The sequence below is a fragment of the Tupaia chinensis genome, unplaced genomic scaffold (genome assembly GCF_000334495.1).
Source record: "Tupaia chinensis unplaced genomic scaffold, TupChi_1.0 Scaffold143720_1, whole genome shotgun sequence".
NCBI lineage: Eukaryota > Metazoa > Chordata > Mammalia > Scandentia > Tupaiidae > Tupaia > Tupaia belangeri.
Genome location: NW_006203569.1, coordinates 718546 through 739416, shown reverse-complemented (window position 1 = coordinate 739416; position 20871 = coordinate 718546).

The following is a 20871-nucleotide window of genomic DNA, read 5'->3' as shown; positions in this document are numbered from 1 at the left end:
TTACTGTATTTGTGCATAAAATTAATGAAGTCTATTTAACTTTTCTAATAGGTATATTTGGACTTTGGGTTGCTGATCTTTCTACTCGTACAATTTATTTTGTCTTATTTCATCCTTCTCTACTTTTTGACCTGTTCCCTCTGCCTATATTTGATTGAAAATACCAGCAATTGGAGCATGTAGAAGGCTAAATTCTAAATTGAGATGTTTTCCAAACTGTGTGTATTTCAGTTTCTTCAAATCCACTTCAAAATAATATCAAGTTAACTATCTGGATGATAATTATAAACAGATCAAATGTAATGCAACTTGAACACACAGTGCCCAGAAATCCATTCTTCCATAATGTTTAATGTTGACTGGAGTATTAAGCTTCTTGAACCCTTTTACAAATTGGTTTTCAAAGTGGATTTTGGAGAAAAGAACATTTTAGAAGCTATAATATTCTCCAGTGGTAAATGGTTGTGAAAAATGGTTTGGAAGAAGACATTTCTAAGTCCCCTTTACTGTATAATTTATGGATCAGTTAGCAAATGCTCAGCACTACATTTCTAGTAGACCAAACAAAGAAACATTGATAGTAGCTTTCGGTATTGTTTTGTTCACTGTCAAAAGCTGCTTACATGCATGAGAGAGACAAGCAAAGAAAGAGAGAGAGAAAGCACTGCTCTCTATGGGGCCCAGTCATGATGCAATCCTCTTTTCTTCCAGTTCCCCATCCCTTCAGGATCCTGGGTACACACAGGCAGGCTGGGCGTGATGCTGATGTGATCAAGATTGGAACCTTGGTCAACCATGTAAAATCTCGCTTCTTCATACTATTTTACCACTATGCTATGGGGCTGGCCCTGTAGTATTGTTCAGAAAAAGAATTACTATAGAAGATAATGTGGAAACAAATAAAAATACTCATTACAGGGTATTAAAGAAGAAAAACCTGCCCAACTTATTTATGTATCCCTATTCCTAATGAGTTTTATTTTTTTCAATAGGCATTTATTGAGCAGCTTTTACCTCAAGCACTATTCTGAAAACAAACTTTCAAAGGAAATTATTACTGCTTTCCACAGTACCTCTTTTAAATTTATGTCTGCATCAACATACACAGGAATGATCTAACTAGAGAAATATAGGACATAAAGAATATTTAGACAAAATGTACTGAAGAAATTAGAGTATAGAGAATGGGTACCAAGTCATTGAATCAGATTGAGATTGCCTTTCCCAGGCTTTTGGTGGGCCAAATAAATAAACAAAGATTTTCAGGGTTGTTGTTGTTTGAGAGACAAAGAAAGGGCAAGTGAGACATCACCCTTTCCCCCAAGAGAGATGGCCACAATGAATCCCTCCTTCGTTTGTATTCTTCTCTTGAGATTTTGGGCACATATACACATGTGCCTGTCATGTTTTTCAGATCCTTGCCAGATCTGGGACTCAAACTGTGAAGTCAGCCATGTGGGATCCAGTCCCTTAACCATCATACCATCAGTTGACCTACCTTTCAGGTTTTTTATTGTTCAAGGTATTTTTTCCTCCCAGAATTCATCCCCAGTAGTCTTGTGGTATTGTTTGACTTGTATGACTTTCAAGACAGTATTCAAACCTCAAGAATCACTCTAGATTCTCCAAGTCACTGTAAGGTGAAAATAGTTTTAAATGGTATTGAAAACATGACCCTACAGTTGTGAGATCAAGATAGACAGTAAAAGTGACTAGATTTGGTGGACCAGCAGTTGGCATAATGGCCATTTTGCTGGACTCCCACGTAGTTGACTGCGGTTCAAGTCCTGGACCCGTTGGCTTAAACTCACACTGGGCACATGTGCATGTGTGCCCAAGATCCCAGGAGGAGAATGGAGGAGAAGGGATTGCAGTGTAGCCATCCGTCCTGGGGGATGATTTCTTGCTTTCTGTCTCTCTGTCTCTCTCTCTCTTTCTGGCGAGTGCATGTGCCCTGTAGCAAAAGCCTCTCCAAAAAAAAAAAAGTGAATAGATTTGGGAAGAATTATATGATCACAGTGCTACAACAGACAAAACAAGGGGTCATGATGGCATACACTATGTGTGATGAAGAGGAATAATTATGAACAGTTCCAGTTTGGTGAGATACCAGCAAACTGATAGTGCCTTGGCTGTTAATGAAGTTCATAAGAAAACTTACGTGCCTTGGATGAAGGCTCGCCCGCTTCTCCTCAGCTTCTCCCTCTTCCCTTTCTTTTTATAAAACGTATTAGATTTTGAGATATTTGTAGTGTCTAAATGTGGATATAAGGAACCAAAAGTAAGATAGTCCAATAACATTTAGGAGATAAAGGAGAAACAGAAGGAAAAATAGAATTTCAAGGTGCCACATGTACCAGAAGAGAAGGGACAGACCTGTCTGTGTGGAGAGCCCCTCACGGAGTAACTCATGGTTGGCCTACTATTGATAGGTCCCTGGACAAGAGGTAGAAGGTTACTCTCTCTTCACCATAAACTGAGGGAAGATTAACTATCCTGCTCCTTCTCTTCCCAGGCCTGTATTTTTCATTCCCTGTATTTAAACTGTTTGTATACATTTATAGTTCATCATCATCTTTTGCAAGGATAGGCAAAATGCCTTATAATTTCTTACTGTGTCCTCTTAGCTCAGTATACTATTTAATGGTATTGAGTAGTTTCTTATTACTAAGGATAATAATAGCCATAATTATAGTAGAAAAGAACTATTACATTTGACTAAGAAAACTATGATCAATATATCTAGTATAAATAAATAAATAAATAAATAAATAAATAAATCTAGTCAGAGCAGTTGCAGCAATAGCACAATTATAACTGGAAGAAAGAGTTCTAAGAATTAGGGTGTGTAGGAAGAAAGAAGAAACTTATTAAATTCAGGCACTGAAGTGATAACCTTAGATTCCTAATTAGGTCAAGGAAAAAGGCAAAACAAAGAGCACAATTTTCTCATTCCTGAGGAAAAAATAAATAGCAGAACCAAATCATTTTTTCTATTGTTCTTTAAATTAGAGATTTGAACTTATTTAAGGCAGAAAGGAAGACACTATTAAAAAGATAGAGTGTTGGCAGGGTAGCAAGTAGTTATTATAGTTGAAGAAATTTAACAAAATGCAACAATCACCTCTGGAGAATAGGAACCCTCCTTTCTCCCTTTGACCACTATATCTCATGTTTCCTGGACTGGTTTCCCTATTTAGACTGAAAACTAAGTTGCCAGGTCTTGCTTTTCCTACTGCAATGACAAAAGGCATAGGAAGCACTCTTGTGAGTGTGTGCATAGGGGAGCTCAGAGTCCTAAGAGCAAGACTCTTGCTTTCCCTAATGCAGAGGTCACCATCCTCCTTCTCCTCCTCCTCCAAGATTTTTTCTCCTCCTCCTCCAAGATTTTTCATCAGTCTGAGCAATTTGTACATTTATCATGTCCTAAATATCAATGACTGTGCAAATGGTGTTGGTAACACCCAACTTGGGAGCCATTTTATACCCAGCTGAGGAGCAGCAGTGCTTCTCTGTCCTATTTTTTCCTGCTTCCCTCCTCTACCCTTCATTCCACATTGCCTACCCACATTCTTCACAGGAGTACCCCTTTTACTTCATGCCACATCTGTGTTTTGGTGCTTATCTTAACTAAAAAGTCACCTGATGAAAGCATTTGACACCAAAATTGAGCTTAATTTTCTTAAGAGTTACTAGTTTCACCCCAGAAATGATGTTGCTACCTCTTTATAATGTCCAATTTAAAAAGTCACAAAAGACTACTAATCAGTTTGTCCTTGCTTAGTAATAGTACCTATTAGTACTAATAACTTAGTACCTAAGTTGAGTATTAAATTAAGTAACATAAAAACACTTTGTGTGGTGTTTTCCACATAGTAAACACTTGATAAAAGTTGGCTGTTATTATTTATATCATTTGTTTATTTTTGAAGGGATGGTGACTAACAGTGTTCATACAAGTAAAACATGCCATCCACACATTAGAATACACCTCCATTGGCCTGTGTCCAGGCCTTTCTGTGATGGGAACAGAGAGAGTCCAGGTGTCCTAGTGGTGAGTCCCCCAGTGCTTTCCTCTGAGTGGCCTCAAGTTTGAGTGTAAGGGTCAAAACTGCCTCTGGGAGTCATGGCTAGGTTGCATGCTTTGCCTTTCTTTCTGACAACCTGAAAGACAAGGCATCTCAGCTCCATCTTTCAGATGGGAAACTAAGGTCAAAGACTTGTCAGTGGCAGGACAGGGAACAAAAACAAACTCTGCCTCCAAGTCACAAGCTCTTTCCAAGGATAGGGTAGAAAGTTTTTAAAAACCATTCTGAGGAGGTAATGCCTTTCTTTGCATTTCTTTCATTGGTGTTTTCTTTGGTCTTATAATCTCCAAAGAGGTGGTACTTGTTGAATTTTGTTTAATTGTTCATCCATCACTGTACAGTGATTAATGGACATGCAAGTGCCATGAGCCATGAGCCTTATTGGTAATGAACATAAGACATTAGTGTCACACTTGGAAACTTGTTTATCTCATTGCCCTTTTAGGTTATTTCTGTTTTCGTTGTTCCAATTGAAGTCATATGTCCAGTTGGTAAGATGTTTAACAGATTTTTAATTAGACATCCATACATTTTCTCCATACATTTCTTTATTTTGAGAATTATTTTAGCCAATTCACATTCTTATGAAAAGTTACTGATCGTTGTTTTGCAACCTGAGAAAAAAATATAATTCATACATCATTTTCCATGTTCTATTTAAGACCTATGAAATAAGTTTACATATTTTAGGACATTGACTATAACATTTCATCAGTGGGAGTTTTGTAATAGCACAAATCCAGGGATTTTACCATTCATCTATGCCTAGAGCTTTAGTTCACCTATATATTGTATGAAGTTAGAGCATTCTCCTCATTTGCATTCCCCTTTTCTTCCAGATCTCCAAAACAACTCTTTTAAATTAGACCCAGTTGGCTGGGAATTAGATGAACTACTGATGTGAGTAACTTAGGAAATAACATGACTTGATTTGCATTTTAAGATATGTATGTGTGTGTTTTCTTTCTTAACTCATCATAAAACAAGAGTTCATAAAGTTGGAGTTCAGAAATCTAAGCCCCGAGATCTTAACAGAGTAACTACATTTTTAAACTATATTATCAGTTGGAAGAACATGGTAGCCAACCAAACTGAGTAGTTGGATCATTCCTGGGATTTCTTGATAAAATTTTAGGAAAAACCATGTCATAAAGCAGAGATGCAGAGAATCTGAGATGGGCCTACTCATTCCTGGCCTTGCTAGATGTAGACAATACCAGTAGCAGAGGGTGGCCTGATTGGGGGTAGTGTCCAAACTTGCTACCTGTACTCATTTTCAAGTTTTTCATTGCTTTCAAGTCCTTACTCAAATCTGTTAATTTGATTCCATGCAATCTCACATTTCTCTCATTGCTTACTAATGCTAATCCTTCAATTCCTCATACCACCTCAACTCATTCCCACTGCAGGAATGAGTTGTCCAAGCTGTTCCCTCTGCCTCTGCTCTCTATTCCTGACCCTAACCAGAAAAGCTTCTTCATGCCTTTAGACTGTAGCAATTGTCCCCTCCTCAAAGAGACCATTTAGGACCATATGGAGTGGGGGCCCCACACCTCCAGCCCACCATATTCTCTCTCTTTGCCTTAGGTTGTTTCCTTCGAAGTATTTCTATCACATCTGGAAACTGTATTTATTTGATTCTATTTTCTCCAGTGAAAATACTAGAAAGGTATGGGCTGTGACTGTCTTATTCAAAATAATGATTGAATAAATTGAGTAGAAAAAGAAAAATGCACTTGAAATGTGGCTTCTCTCCCATAATAGTCTCACTTTCCTTAGGTGTTGAAATATGTAAATATTTTCAAAATCAAGGCAAAAAACTTATTGAAATAAGAACTCATTAAATGTAAGATGCCTAATAGATCACTAGATGTACCAATGCACTTTTTCCCCCATATTTATTCATAAATGTTAGCATTTGCACATATAAAATAGGGCAATTAAAGAGAAATCATCTTTATGAAGTGACCTAAGATTATAAAGTTATTCATATTTTGACATTTCAATCCTATTCAACTTAAATGCAGTTTTCTTTTCTTTTCTTTTCTTTTGTTTTTTTTTTTTGGAGAGGTTTTTGCTATAGGGTGCTTGCACTCGCCAGACAGAGACAGAGAGACAGAAAGCGAGAAATCACCCCCCAGGGAGGATGGCCATGCCACAATCCCTTCTCCTCCATTCTCCTATCGGGATCTTGGGCACGCACGCACACGTGCCCAGCATGAATTTTAAGCCACCGGGTCTGGGACTCAAACCACTGTCAGCTGCATGGGAGTTCAGCAACATAGCCAGTAAGTTAACTGCTGGTCCGTAAATTGAGTTTTCAATAGATCTTGATACTTAAAAGTTATAATCCTGTGGCTTAAAGTCCAAAGCAAGGTGCTGTCTTTTATATTGAAAAAATACTTTACAATTAAAAGTTAGTGATTATGTTTTATTGATTTTATTTATTTGTTTGGAGATTTAGCACCTAAAAAAATATGCTGAACCTCCAAGTAAATCTTTGATACATAATGAAGTGTTTGTAAAATTAATCATTGTTGGTGAATGTGTATGCTGAGGATGAAATCATACATCAGAGATCTTTAAAAATAAATCTGCATATACAAATGGTTCATAAATTTGCTAAATATTTTACCCATTAAATTTATTGTCTGGAGTTTGGTCTTTAGGCTTGTGTGAAGTAAATTTATGGATACTATGTTATCTGGTCTTAAAAAATGGACTACCAATGAGTGGACCTTCAATATTCACATCCTTTTGTGGTTCCCTGCCCTTGAATCTGGGTTGACTCTGTCTTGCCTTTGATGGTTAGAATGTAGCAAAGGTGAAGCTGCATACCTGCCAAGGCCTTGCAAAGTCTACTTCAGTCTTTCAGAATGTCAGTTCTTGGGATGGTCTTTCTCAGATCCCAGAGATCAAACTCTGAGAAGCCAAAGTGACACATAGATGCCACATGTAGGAACTGCAACCCGGCTGGGTTCCGAGCGGACAGAAAGAGCCACCTGTCAGCCTAGTGAACTGTCTGGTCTGGACTAGCCTAGCCCCAGAGAACTGCAACCAAAGCCAGGCAGAGTGACAATGCCCTGTCAATCCACAAAATGGCCAGGAACTGTTTTTTGAGCTGCAGGATTTACAAGGTAGCTTTTCAAACAGCAACAGGCAAACAGAAGTAACAGACTGGGTGAGATCAGGAGACATTTAGACCTTTGGGTTTTGGGAAAGCTTTATTTATTTTATTTCAACCTTAATTCTTAACTTTATTCAGCTGAAAAGGCTTTTAGCTTTGAGTATATAGCCCTGTTGAGTGAAGGAGAAATATTCCTTTTTATTTGAAGACTTCAATGCATATATGCCATTCTATTGATTTTAACTTCATAGAACGGTGTCTTAGATGACTCTGCAGGGCAGTCTTTATATGAGCAACTCTTCTGGTTTGCTATAATGATTATTATTCTGAGAGTTTAAAGAAATGCTAAACCTTTAGAGTACATCAGATTTTAATATTAAAAAAATAAAAAGACTGAAGTTTAAAAGCCTGATACTGCTAATGAGTGGGAGTTATATTTGTTATGTAAATATAGGTTCAAATTTCTGAATAGACATCTCTGCATCCTATCCTATCCTGATTAATGGGATTGCATTAAGGGTTAGGTCCTGGCTGCATTGGAATCATATGTTTCAAACTGGTTGTTGGTTCCCTAATTACAGCTTTTCCAGTTTACAGTTACTTTTATTTATTTATTAGTGCAGACTGCAGGTAGAACTGTAGTAAAAAGTCTGAAAAAGATCTATGGCTGGGGAGCAGTAGTTAGCGTAATGGCTATGTCACTGGACTCCCATGTAGTCGACCGTGGTTCGTGTCCTGGATCCGGTGGCTTAAAACTCACACCGGGCATGTGTGTGTGCATGTCCAGGATCCCAAGAGAATGGAGGAGAAGGGATTGTGGCATGACCATCCCCCCTGGGGGGTGATTTCTCGCTTTCTGTCTCTCTGTCTCTCTCTGTCTGTCTGGCGAGCGCACACACCCTATAGCAAAAACCTCTTAAAAAAAAAAAGATCTATGGCTGAACTGTAATTATTTTTTTGTACTCCTTATTTATGCGATAAACTATACCTTTTATTCTTCATATAGTCCTAATGGTTCTCATCTAGATTTCCCCAAAGATACTACTGCTCTCTCACTTTCCTCTTCAGGGAAACTTTATAAATTAATAGGATACTGCATTAGGACAGTTATCAAATGAGTTATGTTTACACTGAAAGTTACATGTTTAGGGTATATAAATAAAATCCCATACATCTTTTTCTTCTTCATGTGATCCAAACAATAGAATGAAAAGATTTTTTAAAAAGAAGAGGTAATTAAAGACAAGCAGTCATGTTCCTTTTCAATGTACTTATCTTATTCTGCAGAAATAAACATGGTAGCTCTCAGAATTACATAATTTTACATGGATTGGAGACAGAATTTTTCTCCCTCTAATGACTAAGTTCTAGTCTTCACCTCTGCTAATATTTTCAACACGGAGGAATTTTATCAGGCTATGAAATATTTAATCTGGAAACATTCCTGATTGGGTCCCTCTGAAAATTCATCTATGTTGCTTGGTGTACTGTAATGTAAGATACTAGTTTCTTCTTTCTTTCTTTTTTATTGAAAGCATAGATAGTTTATGAAACACTATTTTGGAGTTTGAGGAAAGAAATTGATTTCCCACAGAGAGTGAAATTTGGTCCAGAAATGAATTCAGCACATTGACTTTGTTAAGGAAATGCTTGCCTGTATCCATGTGGGAATCTCCTTGAGCAATAAAATTGATGAGGCTAAGCCATGTACCTTCTAGTGCTTCTACTGTGCTGGACGGTACTGGATTATCTCTGATTAAGAGGAGTATGCTTCATTATGCTACATTTCTTTCATCATTATTCATTTTCCAGTTACTTTCATGTGCTTCCCTGATAGTCCTTCATTAATAATAGTCAAGTTGGATTTTGCCAAATATTTTTGGAAAGTTCCTAAGAACATTTTTCTTTCCTTTTATTCTCTGTTCCACCTTCCCCACCACACTATATGCCTTAGTAAGAGTAATGGATTAAAAAAGCCTTTCATCTGTTTTATTAAGATAAGAGCAAGAATTTAGGAGAATACTCCATATATATATGTATGGTGAGAGAGAGAGCGCTAATAAATGAACAGAACAAATCCATTTTACTCTGCTCTAGTGTTCTTATAATGTAATATGTAAAACATGAGGTTTGGGATCTGAAAGGACTTCAGTTGGAATCCTGCTTCTACAACTTATTGACTGTGTAAGTTTGGATATGTTATTACACCTACTGAGCCTGGTTTCCTCTATCTGCCAGTAGGATTAATAATGCCCAATATATTGCTTTCCTTTAAGAATTCATCATAGGGCTTGGTAGGTAGTGCAGTGGATCAAATGCTGGACCCTCACTTGCTGGCTGACTGTAGCTCAGGTTCTGGGCCTGGAGGCTTGAAAATCATTCTGGGAGGGGGCCAACATGTGGCGTAGTGGTTGAGGCACTGCACTCCCATTTGGTTAATCACAGTTAGAGTCTCAGAGCTGGCAGCCTTAAACTTACACTGTGCTCATGTGCACATATGCCCAAAATCCCAAGAGGAGAATGGAAGAGAAAGGATTGCAGCATAGCCTTCCCCAGGGGTTTAGTTTCTTGTTTCTGTCACTCTGGCAAGTACCTTTACCCTATAGCAAAAATCTCTCAAAATAAAGAAAAGAAAAGAAAAATAAATTTATGCTGGGATATGCATGTGCATGCATACCTAAAATCCCAAAAGGAGAATGGAGGAGAAGGGATTGGAGCAAAGCCATCTCCACTGCGGATGAGTTCTTACTTCTCACTGTGTCTCTTTTTCTCTCTCCAGCAAGTGCATGCATCCTATGGCAAAAACCTAGAAAATAATAATAACAACAACAACAATAGCAGCAATGTGGAAGACTGTAAAACAGGAATACTTGACATGTATTAATTTATCAATGGTCAATTTTTCCTCCTTTTTTAATCTCATATGCTAAATTGAATAATTATTAAATAGACTATTTTATAAGAACATTATTCAATGTGATTTGCTGTTACCATATCACACAAGATATATACATGTGATTGTCAGGTAATGTGCAGTGATTACACAGTACTTACGACAACTGAAATAAAGTGGGTTAACCCATGTGTTTCCCAAACAAATACAAAGTTGTAGAGGAGAAACATCAATGGAGATATTCAAGAAAACTGGATTAAAATACTGCTCTATTAAAGCTGTGTGACTTAGTGATATTTAAGCAGTTTTCTTGATTTATTCAATATGAAAGAACAGTAACAGCAAATATATGAGTATATATAAAACTCAAAGAGTTGTTTTGAAGATAATATATGCTAAATACCCATTTGGTATCTCATATAGAACCCAGTTAATGGTAATGTTCTTTCAATACATCCACTCAGTCTTCAGTAGAGCTGGTATAGTCTTACAAATTATAATCTCAGAAATATTTAAATTCTCTTTCCAGTTGGTCACATCATTAGACTTTTTTTTTTTTTTAGAGGTTTTTGCTATAGGGCTCATGTGCTCGCCAGACAGACAGAGACAGACAGAGAGACAGAAAGCGAGAAATCACCCCCCAGGGGGGATGGCCATGCCGCAATCCCTTCACCTCCATTCTTCTCTTGGGATCTTGGGCACACACACACACAGGCGCCTGGCGTGAGTTTTAAGCCCCCGGGTCCGGGACGTGAACCACGGTAGACTGCATGGGAGTCCAGCGACATAGCCATTACGCTAACTGCTGGTCCCCACATCATTGGACTTTATCATGCTAAGCCTTTCTGCCCAGTGTTTTTCTTACTTTCAAGCTTCCCTTTATGTCCAACTTATAGATAGCCCATCTTTTAAGAGCCAGATGAAGGCTTTCCTGACTTCTAGCAGAAGGACTATCTCCTCTCTGTCTCCATTGTACCTTGAATACACCTCTCCTATAACACCTGGAACATTTTCATTTTTATTTATTTGCATATGTGCAATGAGTAAAGGTTAAATGCATTCTTCAGAAGTCATGATTGTATCTGTTTTTTGTTTGTTTGGTCTCTAGTCTATATCCGCAGATATTTTTTCTTGTTTTTGTTTTTATCTTTTTGATGAGTGGGCTGAGTGGATGGATGAATGGATAAATGAGAAAAATAAACATGTTGTCAGACAAATGACTCCCAGAACTATTTTTAGAATGCCTAGAAATTAATAAGCTGTAACTGGGGTTGCTGCCTCCCAGCAGGTATGGTTCTACAGAAATTCAATTCTCATGGAACACAAGGCTCTGGAGCTGCCATGATCTCTCGGTTTCATATAGCTGCTCTTCCCAAAGCAATTAGATCTAGACTTTGGTCCCAAAGCAGTCCACGAATTCCACAAGGCCTTGCCCATGCTTCCTCAGTACAAAGAGAAGAGTAGACTCTGCTGAAGGCCCCCTACTGAAGTCAAGCCCTATGGTCATCTAGTGACACTCAGCCCTGGGACAGCTCTAATGGGATGTTGAAAGTCTGGGACTCTGAAGTCCCCTGCTGACCTTTCTGCCCACATGTGAGTTTCAGCTTGTACTGAGTGATGGTATTACTATTTCTCCAAGCCTCTTTAACCAAAGATGGACAGGCTGATTTGATAAAGCCGCACATGTTAAATCTATTAAATGGTAAATAAAGCATAAAAGGTCTTTGTAATAAAGGTTGACTGATACAGAAAGGCAGGCAGATAACTGAACCAGAAAGCCTAAGACCAGAATAGAGGTTAGATTAGATTGGGACAGAAAAATTGAACGCTGGGCTTAAAACACAAGGTTCTAGAGTTGGGCTCTAAAGAGAATAAAGCATGTTTCATTTTATGTTATATATTTCTGTACTTATTCACAAAGGATTTGAGGCAACTCACAAATTTACATATAACAAAATAGAAAAATATGAAATAATAGAAAATCATAGGAAGTGCAGACTATCCCAAAAAATAAGAAGTGAAGTCACTTGTGCCACAGGGTCAGATGTGAGCGATGCAAGCACAGCTCAGGTTTGGCCCGAGCTTCACACATAAACACCATCAGTGGAAGAATCTGGTCAAAAAGGAGACATGGCCCTACATTTCTATCTTAGAAGTAAGATTGAAATGTCCTCCAAGGCCTGGGTCCTCCATGGTTACAACAATAGCCAAAGACACAGAGGCAGTTACTGGAGGCTGGGGCCTTGGAGCTACAGCATAGCTTACTGAATACCCCATAGGTGTCAACAGGAGCATCTGAGATCCTGTCATTGTGAGCGAGGCACTAGGTATCAGCTCTGATCAGTTTAATAAGACAACAAGGTAATATTGCTGGTTCTGTTGAGTATCTACTGTGGGCTAACAGCTCTTTGAAATTTGCTCATGTATTCCTCAAGCAACTCGATGTGATAGATGTAATGCACACTTGAGGAAAATGTATAAATCTGTGACTTCCATGTTCAGTAAGTAGATTCACATAGGTAAGACCCCAAAACCTTCCTGCTCACCATCAAACCATGCTGAGCATCTGAAGACCAAGTTGCCAGAAACCTTCTTTTGTTAAGCACGTGTGTGAGTTCAACCAGAAATTTTCAGGAGAGAGAATCTGTTGGCTGTAGTGAAGCAAAGGGAATAACAGCCTTCAAGCAGATTGCCCTGGATGATAACTACCTTAAAACTTGAGAAACTCTAGCTGTTCACACTTGTTTATTCTAGAAGAAGATGGTGAGGGAGTCTTTGTTCATTTTTCATTCTTAATTTGCTGGAGGGTATGTGTATTCACCTGGGAGAGTGAGAAAGGGAGAAAGAAGTGAGAAAGGGAGAAAAAATGAGAAAGAAACTCCCTGGGCTTGGGGTCACACCACAGTTCTTTTTCTTCCATTCTTTTCTCAGGGCTTAGGGTACACATACGAATGTGCCTAGCATGATTTTCAAACCATCAGGCTGGGACTCAAACCACAGTCAGCTATATGGGGTCCACTTCTTTAACCACCACACCATAGACTGGCCCTATCTTTGCTCGTTTTTATCCACTATGCATTGTTGCATTCATAGGGAGTAATGAGTGTGGTGGAGTTGAATTTAGAGCTGAGTATACAAGAGACAAAATGGCAGAAACACCAGCATACCAAAGTCATCTTTCTCAAGAATATCCAGTCTGAGGAAGACCAGATCCACAGTGGGGCTACCAGCATGTCTTCTGGACTTGCCATAGGTCTCATTGAAAAGCTCTCTTCCAAGGAGAGATCAAGCTCAGCCTTATTTTGTTAATGAACTCTGACAGAATTATTGCCTAGGGTGGCATATAAACATTGATTTTATAATTTAAAAATGATTAAAAAGCCATCAAAAGACTTTTAGCATTGATTATAATTATACACACTATCAAAGTCTTAGAAATATAGTTTACCAATGTAATTGAACTCATTACTAAAAGAAGGTGGAAACAAAAATACATGAGAACTTCTAGGATAGAACTTTATAGTTTGATCTCTTATTATTATATCTACCTTTATTTTAAATAAATATAATAATGTCTTTGTGTCATCTTTTTCTGCTTTGAGTCTCAAAAAAAAAGTTCTAGTGTCTCTTTCGCTTCATTTCTATTAAATTATATATAGTTACTGGACCTTCTAGTGTTGTCTTGAGAAAACTGAAGCCAGAAGATCAGGAAATGTGGAGGGAAAAAAATAGATGCAGGTTTCTCTGGTTCCACAGCCCATGTTCTTCCCATACGTCATGCTGTTCTCTCCTGTGAATTCATTCACATTTTCTGGAGCAAGTGAACTATTAACATTCTCTTCTGAAATTGTGGTTGCATGAGATTTAGGCTCAAGAGGCTTCTTTACAAAACTCCAAGTCCTTACATTTTTTTTTTTTGAGAAGTTTTTGCTATAGGGAATGTGCGCTCGCCAGACAGACACAGAGACAGAGAGACAGAAAGTGAGAAATCACTCCCCAGGGGGGATGACCACACCACAATCCATTCTCCTTTCTCCTCTCAGGATCTTGGACACACACACACACACGCACCTGGCATGAGTTTAAGCCACCGGGTCTGGGACTCGAACCACAGTCAACTACATGAGAGTCCAGTGACATAGCTATTACACTAACTGCTGGTCCCAAGTCCTTAAATTTTGACACAGAAACTCCCAGCATTAGTTTTGTGTTATCATTCAGTATGGATCATCTTTTCACTGCAGAAGCCCAAAGTTGGAACCTCTGGCCAGGGAGGTGTCCCTTAGAAGCCAATCATCTTTTCTCCTTCTCCCTCCCCTCTTTGATTTTGGAATTTGCCATGTGTGCTGTTGGATGTGCTCCCTTAGAGCTTGCAGGTGATTGACATGCAGCCGGGGTTGCTGGGTGTCCAGGGACATGTCTGCTGGTAGCATTTTCTGTGTTCCCTCTTTCCCTTTCCTCAGATTTCCTTTCTTCTTTGTCTTTAACAGAACAGTCAGTAAAATCCTTCTTTGTTCTCTTCAACTTCATCAGGATGTCATAGTTCCTACTGGGTATTTTTATTATATTTTCTAATTATAGTATGTTGCTTCTCTAATCTCCATGTTCCCAAGGTTCTAAACTATAAAAAGTAATTTGCCTGAAGTCATCCAGTTAGAACAAATTAGGATTAGAGTTTAGGCTTAGTTGGCTAATTATTGGTGATTGGCGAACAGCTCAATACAACTCTATTCAGCAATAACTAGTGTGCATAAATACATACGACCCTGGTACCCCTACATAATCCGAACATTGTACAGTGCTGTACCCTAGTATAGGATAAGTTCAATATTGGGACTAGCAGTTAGCATAATGGCTATGTTGCTGGACTCCCATGTAGTCGACCACGGTTCGCGTCCCAGACCCAGAGGCTTAAAACTCACGCCAGGCACGTGTGCGTGTGTGCCCAAGATCCCAAGAGGAGAACGGAGGAGAAGGGATTGCGGCATGGCCATCCCCCCTGGGGGGTGATTTCTCGCTTTCTGTCTCTCTGTCTTTCTCTGTCTGTCTGGCGAGCGCATGCGCCCTATAGCAAAAAAAAATCTCTCCAAAAAAAAAAAAAAAGTTCAATATCAATGAGAAGTAGAATTCATGGCCTAATGCCAGTCATCATTCACAGGCCCATTAGCATGTGTTTCACGCATTGACTTCTCATCTGACCTTATCTCTCTCTCTCTTTTACGTTTTTTATCTTAGAAAATGTTTTATTTATCTTATGTATTTGTACAGGTCCTTTTTAAAAACATTATTTATTTTTGTTATTTTTTAATAGGACCCAAGAGAGAAAGAGAAAGTGAGAAAACAAGCTGCCAAGTCCAGGATTTGACCGGTGGTCGACCATGTGGGAGTTCAATGCCTTAACTACCATGCCACCTGCCAGCCCCCCAGGTCTTTGAAACAGTATAGAATATTAAAAAACAAAAGATGCAGCAAATAATTATTCCCTGGCTTAGCCTTAGGAAGAAGCACTGTTTGGCATGTCACGAGCACAAGTTTCAGAGTCAGGTAGTATATGTGAACCAAATGAATGTTGGTTTTACAACTTGCTGTGTGTCTTTGGATAAACTGATAAACTCTTCAGAGTCTCTGGTATAATATGCCTATGAAATGGAGCTAGTGTGAACACTTTATAAGGGATACAAAAAAAATCACTGAAAACACAGCATGGTATCTTACACCTGGTTGATGTTCAGTAAGTTACAGCTGCTATTATTTATAATTAAATGAAAAAATAAAAGAATAATTTCTTGAAATACAATATAAATTACTACTCTAGGTTAGAAAGGGCTGAGTCCACTGTGTTTTGGTGTAGGGGCTGTGAAATCATTCAACAAAAGTGCAGAAGGGAGCTCTCTGACCTGTGGGGACAGGACTCCTGAGTAGAGTCTGAGCATTGATGCTGGGAAGCTCTAGCCTGCAGAAACTCATGGGTCACCAGATAGAGGGCAATCACTGGGTGTCCAGGGAGTCAACCAGGTCCTCAGGACAAATGGCATTGCTAAATTGAAATGAAAAGAATTTTATTTCATTATTATGTACCATAATGATTCATTTTATTTCATTATTATGTGCCATAATTATTATGTGCCTACATGATTCATTAATATTTTAATCCTTTGGGGTAGACCAGTGGTGTAGTGGTTAAGGGTGCTGGACTTCCACATGGTCAACCATGGTTCAAGTCCCAGATCAGTGGCTTGCTTTCTCACTTTCCTGTCTCTCTCTTTCACTCTGTCCCTCTCTGGTGAAACTAAAATAAGAACAGTTTAATAACTTTTAATCCTCTTGCAATACTGTGGATATGTGATATAATTACCCACAATTTGTAGATAGTAAACCAGACATTGAGAAAAGAAATAATCACATAGCCAGCAAGTAATAGACTTGAGATTCTAACACAGGAAGTACGTACTGTTCTTGATGCAATCATAAATAAAATATTGTTTTGTTGTAGTAATACATAAAATAATAACTTTTGGTTTACCTAAATGAATTATGTTTAAAAAGACTGAAACATAAAAATCAGAAATGAAAGACTGACTAATGTTTCATTTTGTCTTTTTTCAGTTCTGTAGCCACAAACCAGATTTCTAACCTCAATTTCCTTATCTATAAAATGAGGATGATAACAACTAATATTTTATAAGGGCTTTATGAAAATGATATACTCAAAGATGTATGAATTATATTATGCTATTTTAAAGGAAGCATTACTTACAGCTTGTAACTTTGCTTTATATTAGGCCAAGATATGTGCACGTGTGTGTTAATGTGTTACAATTTCAAGGCTGCGTTGTATACATTTGTAGGAACATTATTCAAGTTGTTTTTGCCTTTACTAAATGTGTGTTTTGCTTACAGTTGAAAAAAAAGAACTTTGAGATCAAAATGTACATCAATTCAAGCCAGACAGACTTGATTGTGATGACTAGAAAGAAAAAAAAAAAACCACTTGGGTTTATTATTATGTATTATATAATATAATGAACCTTTGCTATCTTTCTGAGGAATAGGGTACATTTTTATATTCTATATTACTGTGAAACATATAATGTCTTTTGTTATACAATTAGTACCTATTACTCAGAGTTACAGAACATTCATTGAAGACCTGTTATAAATATTTAGCCCATGAAACCAAAACCAAACTCTGCCCGAACTCTGTGTCCATACTTAGTAAATGGAATTCAATTTTATAAAGCTATAGGGAAGACCTAATTAACTTAATTCTTGAAAACCACATGAATTCAACTTAATTGGCTTCATTATAATTAATTTTGGTGATCTTTAAGAAATGCAAGTGTTAGCTTTGCTGATTTCATTTTCCTTCCTGAATGTATCTTTGTTCATTTTAGCATACCCCCAACTTCTTTTCCCTGGATGCTGACTTTTCTCCCTGTTGTTTCCTCTTTGTTCCATTTGAGTGACATAGCGTAATAGATGATTAGTTCATTTTGCTAGTTGGTGACTTTGATGGGAACTGCATAGAACACATGACAGCTTGCATGTAGACAGTGAATGATGACAGATTCATCTCTGCATGTGTTGGGTTCTCTGGGCTGTGGCTCTCAAAAATGGAAGTGTCAGGACAGAATATGTGGAAAAAACACATACTGCTTCCTACATGTTGTATTTATGTTTATGTCTCTGTTTAAAACAAAGTTTGCTTTATTAAAGGACTATATCACTGTCTCATATTCAACTTATAGAATGGGGGGTTCTTTCTGATGTCTTACTTCTCTTCCCTTCCTCATCCTCTTTCTCTTAACATAATAACACCAGGTTAGGTCAGTCCTCATGAATGAGCACATATATTTTTCAGCTAAAGCTCCATATTTTTTCCTTCCTTAGGATATTATTTAAAACAAAGAAAAAGATAAAATCATGTCTCTCATACAAATATAAAATAAACAGGGAGCTAGGCATTATCACAGCAGTAACATTACTGGCCCCACCTGGGAAAGGTCCTGGGTTTGGATTCCAGGACCTCCCTGAGCATACCAGGTATACACACATGCCCAGGATCTGGGCCAGCTGAGACAGCTGGATGGATGGTGGATGGTGGCATGGTGGATGGTGGCATGAGGACTCTATTGGGAGTGCCTAATTATCTCATGCAAGAAATAAATAAGGGACACATGTTAAGGTTTTTATTTTAACTCATTAATTAATGAAGAGAATCTGTAAAATGTTACAAGTCGTTTTAATGAGAACGCAAAGACATATGTGTATATATCTAAATAAATATATATAGAAATGTAAACAACTTGCAAATCTTTGATGGATTTTCCCATGAACTTTTTGAATACTGTTCATACTTATAAAACCAAAAGTAGATACTTTATGAAATAACACTCTTAATGTGTGGGATGGTCTCAGACATTCTATTCTATTTTTCACCTATTCTATTTCATTCTAACGGTGTAGAGCTTAATACCCACTAAATTAATCTTGTAAGGCAAATAGGCAGCCTATTTGTCTATGGTAATTTGAAAACTAGCATGTTTAAACAAAAGTTTTATTTATTTATCAGTATTTCTGTTATAGAATGTCTTATTTATTTTAAAACCCCGAACAGCACAAAGACTGCTCTATGATCCTGTTGTGAACTCTACCCTGTAGTTTGAGGTTTGAGGATTTCCTGCTCATGAACTATATTCCTATCCTCAGCCAAATTGACATCTGTGGTAAAGTACCTAAGTGAATAGCTGGTGCATCTTTGCTTGCCGAAATGCAAGAATCTTTTTAAAATCCTTCTTCTTTTTCATAGAGGAGAATTTCATCATCCCTTTAGCAACCAAAGCTAGAAAGACCTTTCGTGTAGTTTCGCACTAATCTCATTCCTTTACAAAACTTTACACCTTGCAAGTATGACTTCAGATGTTCCTTTGAAAGTCAGATAGTGAAACTTAGAATATAAATCCCCAAGGCAACAAAGTTGGAAAGGGTTTTAACCTTTGGAGGCCAGCTCTGCACAACCTATTAAGCCACAACATTGAGAACCAATTGTGGGATTTCTGCTACACCTGTTTCCATGACAGTGTTTCTGCAGGAAGTGCATTTTATTTTTGACTTAGGATGCCAGGAATGGAAGTTTCATCCCAGGACAGAAACCAGAACTCCCCTAGGGTGGTATAAAAAACAGTTTAGAGAGGAAATAAGGCCACTGAGAGCAGAGCTAATCCTCAGAGATAATTCTGGAACTGAATCTGGACAGGGGCTGTGTATCGACACACACATATATGAATTTCGGGCTGTTTTCTGATCGCCAGGTCTTGGAAAGAAGGATTTATTTCTCACTCTTGTTTGGACTGACCGAATAGCAAAGGCAAAGGCTCTATGGAAGAAGTAGATTGATATGTTCTATAAAAGATAGAAGGCTTACATTTGTACAGCACTTTTTAGTTCTTAATGCACTATGAGATACGATACAGCCTGAATACTTCACATTCCCCATTAGTTATTTGGGTAAGTAGCTATAATTTTCTCCCCAAATGTTAATAAGAAAACTGAGACTCAAAGGGGTTCTTTTGAAGCCAAAGCACACAGTACATGGGTGTCAGAGACAGAACTGATTCTTGGTTTTAGAACTCTACAGCTGGATCTCTTTCTATAGGACTATGTTATTTTGCGATCTTCATGACAGATAAAGTAATCGGAGAGAAGGAGGACTAGGAGTCTTTTAACTATTGGAAGGTAAAGAAGCTGAGGGAAAGCAGGCCATAATCCAGCCTGAATTTTCCAAACTGAACGTTTGGGTACACAGAGCAACTCTGAATCATGAGACTGAAATCCAACCTTGATGCTGACAGGACCCTTCAATGATATTCTTAGTTCCTAAGCATCCCATACTTATTTGAATGACTATGTATTTGCACCTGCCCTCCTGTCCTCCTGACCCTCTTTGCCTGCCATTCCACTGGACAGCTCCTGTGCCATCCTTCAAATTTCAAATTCCAGCCTGGAAGACTCCCAGCAAGACATGGGGCTCCTTCTCTAATGCTTGTTCTACCCTATTGTAATAAATATGGTCCTAAAAGCTGCTTTAATTCTGTATCCTGAATGTCTGCAGGCAAGTTGTCCCCTTGTTAACAATTTGGGATTTCTGAGGGCAGAATTCATAATATGGGATGAAGACCACTTGGTCTAGCTTCCACGTGTTCAAAAGCCTCAGATGATGTTATCATCAACTGTGAGGCTATATACACAGCTACATAGATACACTAAAAAACTGAAAGATGCTTATTATATCATTGTAAATATGTATCCTTCAGTAGACCATACAATTTATAAGATGCTATAAATTTTTTCCTATATTCTATAGTTATCATATTAAAAGTACAATCATATTGCATTGTTTTTACATTAAAAACATTAATCTGTGATGCGTAAATACTCTAAACATACAAGAATTGTAGCATTATTCTTTTCTCATTCATTTTTGAAAAAATACATGAGATTTTTAAAAACTAGAAGTGAGCTAGGCCATTGTTCCCTTTGCTGAAAGGTCCCTTTTTTGTCTTTTAATTTGTGTGTCTCCAAAACCTAACAGAGCAATTGCAGGTATTAACGCATGGGTGAATGAATTAAGGTGGCAGAGGTCACATCAGTGCTATTCTGGGTAGAAAGTAAGGGCTGGACAATACTAAATACATATTAACAATCATTTTCTCTAATAATTTTCTCTATGTTTATGACATTTTTATATACTGAGACCTATGTCC